The 11,944-nt window shown below is 40.0% G+C and overlaps 1 long non-coding RNA gene across 1 annotated transcript; it reads right to left on the bottom strand.

Moving 5' to 3' along the window:
- Positions 1–1,612: 1,612 nt before the first annotated feature.
- On the bottom strand, positions 1,613–11,879 carry LOC308619360. The gene is made up of 3 exons (XR_014016156.1): positions 11,775–11,879; positions 3,929–4,062; positions 1,613–2,665 (listed from the first exon to the last, which is right to left on the bottom strand). It is a non-coding gene; the product is annotated as an uncharacterized lncRNA (long non-coding RNA).
- Positions 11,880–11,944: the final 65 nt, after the last annotated feature.

Raw genomic sequence — 11,944 nt, 5'->3', positions numbered from 1 at the left:
TGCGCACCACCATGAAGGACCCTGAGTCAGAATGACTGGCCAGAGGCAACCTGGAAACTAACCCCATTACCCCTGAGACTATGGGCCACGTGGCAGAGCAGTTCTCCTGGGTTCCCTTACCCTGCTGCTCTCTGCCTGGGTGCCCTCTCCCAATAAAGTCTCTTGCTTTGTCAGCACGTGTATCTCCTCAGACAATTCACTTCTGAGTGTTAGAGAAGAGCCCACTCTCGGGCCCTGGAAGGGGTCCCCATTCCTGCAACAGAAGTACTCTTCTGGGATAAAGGTTTTATCACCCTGGCAAGAACTCCGGGAGAGGTGTTGACATGCTTCTAGAATGGCTCTTAGAAGCTTGGAAAAAGTGACAGCTCCTCTTAAGTAGAAATGCTAGAACTGCTATGGCAGGCAGTGGAAAAGGGGTCAAAAAGTTTAAGGAAGTTAGCATGCTAGAATGGACAGTTTGTGTAAGCCCTAAAAACCTACCAAATGACTTGGTACGAAGGAAGGCCAAAGCCATGAAGAATACACTGGTAAGAGGGACAGCATCTCTGAGCTATCAGTGGTAGCTCTCCTCTAAAGGGTAGAGGTGATGGTTGAATGTTGTTACAGAATTGGGTTCACAAATAGCAATGGGAATGATGGGGGAGGGGGTCCCAAAATAATAGAGGACAGGTGGAGGTCTTCAGCCATCAGAAGCCAGGTAGTACAATTATCATAATGAGGAAGGTCAGAATGGAATGCAGGGCAAAGTTATAGAGTGGCATCTTCAGAGGTAAGATAGTTGGTAACAGTTCTGCACCCAATTCCATTGTGTGTTGGAGGGGGTGGGGTTGGCAGGGTAGGGGTGAGGAATTTCCCCACACCAACCAGAAAGTTTCTGACACCAGCTGGGTGTCCTACAATTCAACTCAATTCTGACACTATCTACCTGGAGCTAGCATCAGATTCCACAGGTTAGAGGCTCAGTCCCACAAGGCTTCCCTCCACTTCAGATGCCAATCGCAAACCTAGGTTGTTACCTGTGCTTCTGACCGACTGGCTGTAAATTGGAGCTTCCAATGACCACCTCTTCAGGTTCAGTTAATTTGCTAGAGCAATTCTCAGAACTCAGAGAAACATTTCACTTACCTGATCACCAATTTATTATAAAAGGGTGTAACTCCAGCTAGATGAAGAGATACACAAGGTGAGGTCCCGAACAAAGGAGTCTCTGTCCTCGTGGAGTTTGGGGCCTGGCACGGTGGCACATGGAAGCTTCTGGTTCCCCAACCTAGAAGCTCTCTGAACCCTGTCCTTTGCGGGTTTTTTGAAGTCTTCATTACATAGGTATGATTGATTAAATCATTGGCCACTGGTAATTGAATTTAATCCCTAGCCCTTCTCCCATCTCCCTTCCCTGGAGGTCAGGGGTGGGACTGAAAGTTGCAACCCTTTAGTTGGCTCCAGTATCCTTACCTGAGCCAGTTTTCAGGCCTGGAACCCACTGACTAAAAGAGAGGTTAGGTGCTCTGGAATAAGACCCTGTGACACCATGTTAAGTATATATAGCACTGATTCCTCTAATGCTTACCCAAAGGAACTGATGGCCATTAACTCAGGTACTATATCCTGGGGAAAGGAGAGTATTCAGACATTTCAAAGACAGTCAGTAACAGGGTCTAATTAACTTTGATACATGGAGATCCAAAGCATCATCATGGCTTCCCTGTTAGTGGGGCATTAGGTGATCAGGTATTAAATGGAATATTGACCCAGCTCACAGTGGTCATTTTTCCAGTCCCTAAATGTGTAATTAGAATGGACATAATTCGTAGCACAACCCCACATTGGTTTCTTGACCTGTGTGATAGGAGCTATTGCAATGGGGAAGACCAGGTAGAGACTTCTAAAGCTACCCACCCCCATCTGCCAACAAATCAAAAACATTTCATCCTGGGGGGAATGTCAGAGATTAGTAGTGCCTTTAGAAACCTGAAGAACGCAGGGATACTAGTCCCCAGTGTGTCTCCATTTAATTGACCAGCCTGGATCTTGCAAAAACCAGATGGATTCTGGGGGGTGACAGTAGACTATCACAAATTCAACGAAGTAGTAGTTGTACTTGCAGCAGCTACGCCAGATACAGTACTTTTGCTGGAGCAGAGTTACACAGCTTCAGGTATGTGGTAGGCAGGAACTGAGCTGGCAAATGCTTTCATTTCCATCCCTATCAAAAAGGAGAATCAGAAACAGGTTATGTTCTCTTGGAACGGATAACAGTATACATTTAGTCTATTCTCAGGGCTATGTTAAATCTTCTACCCTCTGCCATAATATAATCTGAAGACACTTGGACTAGCTGGACATCTCACAGAATATCACAGTGGTCCACTGTATCGATGGATCATGAGCCTGCATCCAGACCCCCATGTCATGTGCCACTGATGAACTGACATCTCTCCCTCAGCTCAAAACTATGGCCATATGGTGGGGGTAGAGAGTGTTCTTTATGACTGACAAAGCAGGCATAAGATCAAGCTGGGTTCATAGGTGGATTGGCCTCATATACAGGTTCAAGTCAAAAATGGATGGCAGCTGCACTGAAGTGCCAATCAGGGGTAGCCTTGAAAATAGCTGTGAGAGGAAATCCAATGAGCAGAGCTTCAGGTGGCGTACCTGGTCATTTACCCTGTGTAGAAAGAGAAGTAGCCCAAGGTTAGGATATACACAGTTCCATGGGTAGTGGTAAATGTTTTGGTAAGTTGATAAGGGGCCTAAAATAGAAAATATTGGAAGATTGGGGAGTAAGAAGTCTGGGGTAAAGGCACATGAATCAGCCAATGAGAGAAGATGCAAAGTGTGAAAATCTTTGTGTCAAATGCCAATGCCAAATCAGAAAGCATCCAGTACAGAAGAGGCACTAACAACCAGGTAGATTAAATGACGGGCAGGTATTAGTCAGCCTCTGTCACGGGCTACCCTAATGAGAGCACAATGAACTAACGGAGGAGTAGCCATAACGGCAGAGAGGGAGACTATGCATGGGTTCCCACTGACCAAGGCTACTTTAGCTACTGATGTTGCCAAATGTCCTATATGCTAGCAACAGAGCTCACTGCTGTGCCACTGATATGGCACCATTCTTCAAGGAGACTTTGGTGGCAGGTTGACTATATTAGGCCCCTTCCATTCTGGATGGGCCAGAGATTTGTTCTAACAGGAATAGACATGTACTCTAGGTATGTATTTGACTTTCCTACCCACGGGGCCTCCAGCAACATCAATATCTAAGGGCTTACAGAATATTTGATCCACCAACATAACTTCATATATAACATTGCATCAGACCAAAGGACCCACTTTATAGCAAGGAGATTCAGCAGTGGCACATGACGATGGGATCCACTGTTGACCCTAGGTGCCACCAACATGACAGAATGATAGAAGGGTCTATCGAAGGCACAGCTGAGGTACAAGCTTGGATATGATATACGGAGGTTGGCACACCAACTGCCAGGATGCAGTATACATGCTAAATCAGTAACTTCTATATCGTACTGTGCCCTTAATACGTGGAGAATATATGGGCCCAGGAACCAAGGAGTGGAAGTAGGCTAGGACACACTTAACATCAAGCCTACTTGGGGAATTTGTGCTTCCTATCCCTGCAACTGTGTTTTGCAGATTTAGATGTTATGGTACCCTTGGGGAAATGTTTCCACCAGGGGACACAGTAAGAATCCTATTGAACTTTAAGCTATGGTTCTCATCATTCAGGCACTTTAAGCCCTTTGTGCCAAGGGATGAACAGTCAATAAGAAGTAATCATCTAGGTGGGGGAAATGGACCTGATCATCAGGAGGAGAGAGGGCTGCTGCTACACAATGGGGACAGGGAGGACTATCTTTGAAATCCAGATGACCTACTGAGGCTTCTCTTAGTACTTCCTTACCCAGTTTTGATGGTAAATGGATAAAGTTAGCAGTTAGGCCCGAGAAGTGCATGGTAACCAGGGGCTCAGATCCTCATGGTTGAAGATCTGGGTCAATCCTCCAACTAAGCCATCTAGACCAGTAGCGGTGTTAGCTACGGATGAGAGAAAACTACATTGATAACAAAGGAGGAATTTGATGAGTTTTGATTATATCTTGTTACCAGTTGCAGGAGAAGCAGCTGCAGTTCATTCCACTGACCCTCCCCTCATAAGTTTTCCCTAAGAACCCTCCAGTGTCCTGAAAAAGCTGCTTCCAGAATGTATATGAAGCAAATGGATCTAAGAGGCACAAAGGTGGACTATTATGGATGCTGTGCTGTACTGTGTTGCCCAGATTCCCCCTTTAGAACTGGAGGACTTATTCCTCCAGCTACTGGGAAGGTTGGCTGATAGCTACAACTTAAGATTTAGAAGCCACATCATCCAAGGTCATGCTCCTTTCCCAGGAAGGCTCACAGCCAAAGACTCATCTATGTGGGGGTATAAAGGTTCGGACCTCATGCTCCACTTGGGACAACTCTGAAGGGACAACTGCTTCAGAACTCTCTATGGTGTCACACGAAGACAGCATATTGTGATTCCATTGCAGCTCAGTTTATTCCTGTCTAATCCTGCTTCCTTCCAATCCTCCACAGGCATTGATCCGAAGGACACTCCCTGATAAATTTCCTCTATGGGTCTGCGTCTCATAGGACACAACTCAAAGGAATTATCTTTATAGCATTTTACTTCTGGTGATAGTTGTTAAGTTATACCCTAATCTTTCCATTAATAAATCTGTGATTATTTAACAGGAACTTTGCGAGTTTTTATGCCCAGTAGGACATTACTGTCATGAGACCTATCTTTTGGGTCCCCAAAAATACATAGAAAAAATAAGGCATGGTTTAGAAAAATATACATACTGTTTTGCATTTTCTAGTTAAGTGATAAGTTTTACACATTTGAAGAAGGGGTAGATAGTCTAGGCTGATTTTTATTTAAAAAAATGACACTTTTACTAAGAAAGATCTTAAACTTGCCACAAAGAAAATGTAGAATATTTCTATTTTTAGAGAGGTAATTAGACTAATAAAAAAAGTACGAGCTTTAGAATTTCAAAGTCCTGGCTTAAATACCAATTTCACTCTTTATTAGCTTTGTAACTTAAAGCAAGTTACTTAATTTTGCTAATATTGTCTATGGAGGACAATGTTGTGAAGGGGTTAATTGTGTGGCCTCTGAAGCCAGATCACCTGGGTTCAAAGCTGTCACTTACTAACTAGGTAACATCAGATGAGTTAACGCATTTAACCTCTCTGTACCTCAGTTTCCTCCTCTTTAAAATGAAGATGATGATAGTGACTATCTTATAGGTTTGTTGAGATTAAATAAATTAATGTATGTAAAGTGCTTAGAACAATGTCATTGAGTGATGAATAAACTTACAAGCTGTTATCATTACCTGTACTACAGGTTAACAGTATTTGCCCATAGTGTTGTGGTAAAGATTAAATGAGGCAATACATGTGATACGATTAGCTCAAAGCCCCTAAAAACTTGTAATCATGAACATGTGTTATAGCTACTTCATAAGGTTGTTTTAAAGATTCCTGGCATGGCCAGGTACTGTGCTAGGCATTGAAGATACAAAGGGGAACAAAGACACACCAGACAGCCTTTGTGCTTGAGCTTAGAGCCTTAACAGGGATCAAGTGAGAGTGAATGTAATATGTTAGTCTTGCCTGGCACAAAGGAAGGTAGATAGAAGTAAATATTCTTAGGCACATAGGGGAAATAGTATATAACCCATGTTCTTTCTCATTCTTACTCTTTTACCTTTTGGGTTCTATTTATCAATCAATCATTTGCCATAATTATAAAGTTTGAAGGAAGGGAAGGGGTTGGGCTTCTTTCAGTTTGTACTTTTTGTACCTCTCTAACTCACAGTCACTTTTTCTCATATTGTACAATCAACAAAAACCTACTAAGGACCAAGACACCAGGAATAAACAGTTAAGACTACTCACGATGTAGGGAGGGAAACAAATAACTAATACATTACATTATAGATTTTTTTCCAATTTATAATAGTTATAAACAAAATGCTAATACAGCAAAGAGAAAGGGATGATTGATTTTGCAGAAGCTTTTTGTCTCCATTCCCTCAGCACGTAGTCTATTTTACCACTCAAATCACTGCTTAAAATATTAATACAATTGATCTTTCAGAATTCTGTTTGTCTTCTTAGGTATATACTAAACCAGGGTTTCTCAGCCTTGTCATTATTGACATTTTGGACAGGATATTTCTTTGTTGTAAGGGGCTGTCCTGTGCATTGTAGGATGCTTAGCAGCATTTCTGATCTTAGTAGCACTCACCCAGACTTGACAATCAAAAGTGTCTCCAGACATTGCCAAATGCCCATTGCCCCTCTTGAGAACCACTGCACTAAATCAATGATTATTTGTGGACTACAGTCTTATTAGTTATGTTCTCACCTTATAATGGAATAGTAATTATTTATCATTTATCATTGGTACATAGGAACTAGGGACTTTACTATCATGATCATTCAGCCACTTGATATGTGATTTGATATAAAGGAAATTACATCAGTGATTTATGCACAAATCTACATTTTTAGATGTTTATATGTTGATTACTGGATGTTTTGTTTCTTTATCTTCACAAGGACAACATGCTATTAAAATGGGACTGTCAGAGAATAAGAAAGAGCTCTTGGAAATCAAAAATATAATAGCATCTAATGGTTATCTATTGCTGTGTGATAAATCACCTCAAAACTTAGTGGCTTAAGACAAGAATAAACATGTATTATTTCAACTAGAGTTGCTATATGATCCAGCAATCCCATTCCTGGGCTTATATCCAGAAAAAACTATAATTCCAAAAGATACATGCACCCCTATGTTCATAGCAGCACTATTCACAATAGCCAAGACATGGAAACAACCTAAATGTCCATCGACAGAGGAATGGATAAAAAAGATGTGGTACATATATAAATGGAATATTACTCAGCCATTAAAAAAAGAATGAAATAATGCCATTTGCAGCAACATGGATGGACCTAGAGATTATCATACTAAGTAAGTCAGACAGAGAAAGACAAATATCATAACACTTATATATCAAATTTAGAATATTACACAAATGAACTTATCTATGAAACAGAAAGAGACTCACAGATATAGAGAACAGACTTGTGGTTGTCAAGGTTGGGGGTAGGGGAGGGATGGACTGGGAGTTTGGGATTAGCAGATGCAAATTATTATGTATAGAATGGATAAACAACAAGGTCCTACTGTATAGCACAGGGAACTGTATTTAATATCCTGTAATAAACCATAATGGGAAAGAATATGAAAAAGAATATACATATATGCATAACTAAATCGCTTTGCTGTACAGCAGAAATGAACACAACTTGTAAATTAACTATACTGAAATAAAATAAATTTTAAAAAATAACATGTATTATTTCATAGTTTCTATGGATCAGAAATTTGGAAGTGGATTATCTAGGTGGTTGGGGGGGGGTCCCTCATAAGATTGCAGTTAGAATGTTAGCTGGGGCTGCAGTCATCTGAAGATTTGACTGGGGTGGGAGGGTCACCTTTCTAAGATGGCTCAAACACCTGGCTGGCAAGTTAGTGCTGGCTGTTTACAGGAGGCCTCAGCTCATTACATGGGCCTCTCCATTGGATTACATGACATGACTGCTGACTTCTCTCAGAGTAATTGATCCAGAAAAGAGCAAGTCAGAAGCAGGCTTAGAAGTCATACATCATCACTTCCACCTTACTCTGTTGGTCATACAGACCAACCTTGATAGAATTTGAGAAGGGACTTACACAGACATATGGATCGTTGGGGAGCATCTTAAAAGCTGTCTACCATAACATAGTAATAAAAAAAGTTCTAAGAGCTGGAACATAAAATCAGGGAAAATCACCTAGAAAGGAGAACCAAAAGACAAATAGATGGAAAATAGGAAAGAAAAAGTAAGACAATGACAAAATCAATCAGGAAGCCCAATATGACTAATAGAAGACTCAGGAAAAGAGGAGAGAAAAGAGAAGGGAGGACATTATCAAAGAAATTTAACAAGGTTGTAAGTTATAAAGTCAACATAGAAAAGCAATCTCTCTCTCTCTCTCTCTCACACACACACACTCAAGCATTGAACAATTGGAAAATGAAATTTTAAAATTCCATTTACAATATTATTAAAAATATAAATGCTTACGAATAAATTTAACAAAACATGTGTAAGCTCTCTACACTGAAAATTACAAAGCATTGCTGAGAGAAATTTAAAAAGACCTTAATAAATAGAGAAATACACCACGTGCATGGATTGCAAAGCTCAGTATTGTTAAGATGTCAATTTTCCTCAAATAGAGCTCAATCAATTCCAATAAAGATCACAGCAGCTTAAAAAAAAGTGGATTAACAATTCAAAAATTTATATGGAAACACAAAAATCTTAGAACCAAAACATTCTTGAAAAAGAACTAATTTGGAGTAACTACACTTCCTTACTTTCAAGGCTTACTATAAATCTATAGTAATCATGACAATGTGGTTTGTATAAAGATAGACAAACAGATCAATGAGGCAGAATTAAAAGTCCGGAAATAAATCCATAATTATATAGTCAATAGATTTTTGACAAAGGCACCAAAGCAATTTAATGGGGAAAGGAAATTATTTTCAACAAATGGTGCTGGAACCATGTGGACAAAAATAAGCCCTCAAATCTTACCTCACATTATTTGAAAAATTTAATCCAAGATGAATCACATGCCTAAATGTAAAAGTCAAAATTCTCAGGTCATCCAAAAACATTATTAAGAGAATAAATAGTGAAGCTACACACTGGGAGAAAATATTTGCAATTAATATATCTGATACAGAACTTGTATCCAAATTATTTAATAAACTCAATAATAAGACAAACATCCTAGTGAAAAATGGAAAAGTATTTCCACTTTTTCCTGTTTATTGAAGTACAACTGACTTACAGTATTAGTTTCACGTAAAGAACACAGTGATTTCTTATTTTTATATATTTTATCTATACATTATAATGCTGACCTGAGCATCAGCAATAATAAACTTTAAAACATGTATAAAGATGTTGTCCCACGTACACACAAAAAGCACATTTAACCATAGTGTAGGGCTAATCCACAGATCACTGTTTTCACAGAAATTTCTGCTTTATAAACTTTAGGATTTTTTTGTTTTCCTTCCTTCTACTTTCTTAGAGTGTAATTTGCTTTTGTGGGGGGCGGGTAACAAAACACATAAAATATACCATTTTAACCATTTTTAAGTATACAGTTCAGTAGTGTTAACCATTTTCACAGTGTTGTAAAACAGACCTCCAGAACGTTTTCATCTTGCAATCTGAAACTGTTTCAGCAACTCCCCTTTCTTCTCCCTTCAAATCTCTAGTAACCGGCATCCTATTTTCTGTTTTATGAATTTGACTACTTTAGGTAACTCATATAAGTAGAATCATACAGTATTTGTCTTTTTGTGACTGGTTTATTTCTCTTTTTTTGCCCGTGCCGTGAGGCATGCAGGATCTTTGTTCCCTGACCAGGTATCAAACTCGTGTCCCCTGCAGTGGAAGTGTGGAGTCCTAACCTCTGGGCCACCAGGGAAGTCCTGTGACAGGTTTATTTTACTTAGCATAATGTCCTTAAGTTTCATCTATGTTGTAGCATATGACAGGATTTTCCTCCTTTTAAAGATTAAAATTCATCTGTCCATGAACATTTGTGTTGCTTCTATCTCTTGACTATTATGAATGAACAGGAACGTTCATATGGGCTGTGAATGTGAGTATGCAAATACCTCTTTGAGATCCTACTCTCAATTCTTTTGGATATTCACCCAGAACTGGGATTGCTATATCATGTGGTAGTCCTATTCTTACTTTTTTGAAGAAACTCCATACTGTTTTCCACAGGGGCTGTACCATTTTGCAATCTCACCAACAGTGCATAAGGGTTCTGATTTCTCCACATCTTCACCTACACTTTTTTCTTTTTTCCAAATATTAACCATCCTAATGAGTGAGTTGACATCTTGTGGTTCTGACGTGCACTTCTCTGATGATTAGTGATGCTGAGTATCTTTTCATATGCTTGTTGGACTGTTTAATCAGTTTGGTTTTTTTGTTACTGAGTTGTAGGAGTTCTTTATTCTGTGTATCTTATCACATATATGATTTGCAAATATTTTCTCCATTCCATAGGCTGCCTTTTCACTCTGCTGTGTCCTGTGATGCACAAAAGTTTTTTTTTTTTTGGCCGCACAGTGGGGCATGTGGGACTTTAGTTCCCTGTGCCCCCTGCAATGGAAGTTTTTAAGTTTGATGTAGCCCCATTTGTCTATCTTTGCTTTTGTTGCCTGTGCTTTTGGTGTCATAAACAAGAAATCATTACCAAGAGCCATGACCTGAAGATTTTCCCCTATGTTTTCTTCTAGGAGTTTTATAGTTTTAGGTCTGATGTTTAAGTCTTTAATCCATTTTGAGTTAATTTTTGTATATGGTATAAGATAATGGTCCAACTTCATTCTTTTGCACATGGATACCCAGTTTTCCCAACACCATTTGTTGAAGAGGCTGTCCTTTCCCCACTGAGTCATCATTGCACCTTTGTCAAAGATCATTTGACCATATATGTGAGCGCTTTTTATTTTTTAAGTAGACTTTATTTTTCAGAGCAGTTTTAGGTTCATAGCAAGTACAGAATTCCCATGTATCCCCTGCTCCCCTCCACCTGCTAAATATGCTTTTAACTTCCTGAGGCGAACACAAATTGCAGATTTTAAACCTTTCTTCTTTTCAAATACATACATTTAATGCTACAGATCTCCCTCTGAACACTGCTCACTGCATCCCATCAATTCTACTACGTTGTATTTTCATTATCCTTTAGTTCAAACTATATAAAAATTCCCACTGAAATCTTCTTTGACATAGAGGTTTAGAATTATGTTGCTCACCTTCCAAACATTTGTGGATTTTCTGGCTTTTTGTTATTTCTAGTTCAATTCTGCTGTGGCTAGAGACCAAACTCTAATTTTAAGCCTTTTAAATTTGAGACTCGCTTTAAGACCCTGCCTCACAAACTTGATGCTGTTTTGTTATGATGGGAAAACCGGTAGGTTCAGACTCATTTTTTTCTGCTTTGGTTATGTATAGAGTGCACTGCGGTGGCTCAACGCTAAGTTTTGAGATCTTAAAACAGTATTCCTAACACACCACTGTAAAGCAATTATACTCCAATAAAGATGTTAAAAAAAAAAAACGAAAAAAAAAACCAGTATTCCATTCAGGGTCGCGTCCTCTAGGCTTACACCACAGTGATTAGACTGCGGTTAAAGACAGAGTACTTTTGAGCAGCATCATTGCGCTTTTCAGGAACTCCTTCCACCCCTCACGGAATGGCAGGGCGGTACAAGTGATTTCTCAGTCCTCCACAGCTAAGGGGCGGATAGTTCAGGAACTATCTGTGTACTTTACGAGGCAACGGATATAGTACCCTTTTTTTTTTTTGGTCTCCTCATAGGTGACAAAGCTTCTGAGTTCTCAAATCTCAGAAGCTGAGGGAAAGAAAGGAAGTTGGGTAGAGTTCGAGAATGGTGGCAGAATGCCTCATTCCCGAATTGAGAGAGCACGTCTCTTGCGAGGCCTAACGAATCAGGGCCTCGGGTAACAGCGCCCCTTCAACTCCTCGGCCTAGTAACCCACCCGCAGACATGGCCTCCCGCACGAACCTTTTCTTTCCTCCTTTCTTCTTTCCCAGCTGCTCAAACTTCCACTAGAAGTGGAACTGGGTGTGGCAAAAAAGCCCGTCAGCGAAGAACCGGTCAGCGAACCGCCCGTCACGTGACAGACAAGAGGGCGCGGAGGAGCTGGGGAACCTACGTCCGCCCTGGCCCCACCC

This window comes from Mesoplodon bidens (genome assembly GCF_964165515.1).
Source record: "Mesoplodon bidens genome assembly, chromosome: 1".
Taxonomy (NCBI): domain Eukaryota; kingdom Metazoa; phylum Chordata; class Mammalia; order Artiodactyla; family Ziphiidae; genus Mesoplodon; species Mesoplodon bidens.
The sequence above is the reverse complement of the archived record's forward strand: the minus strand, read 5'-3'. Positions and strand labels throughout refer to the sequence as shown.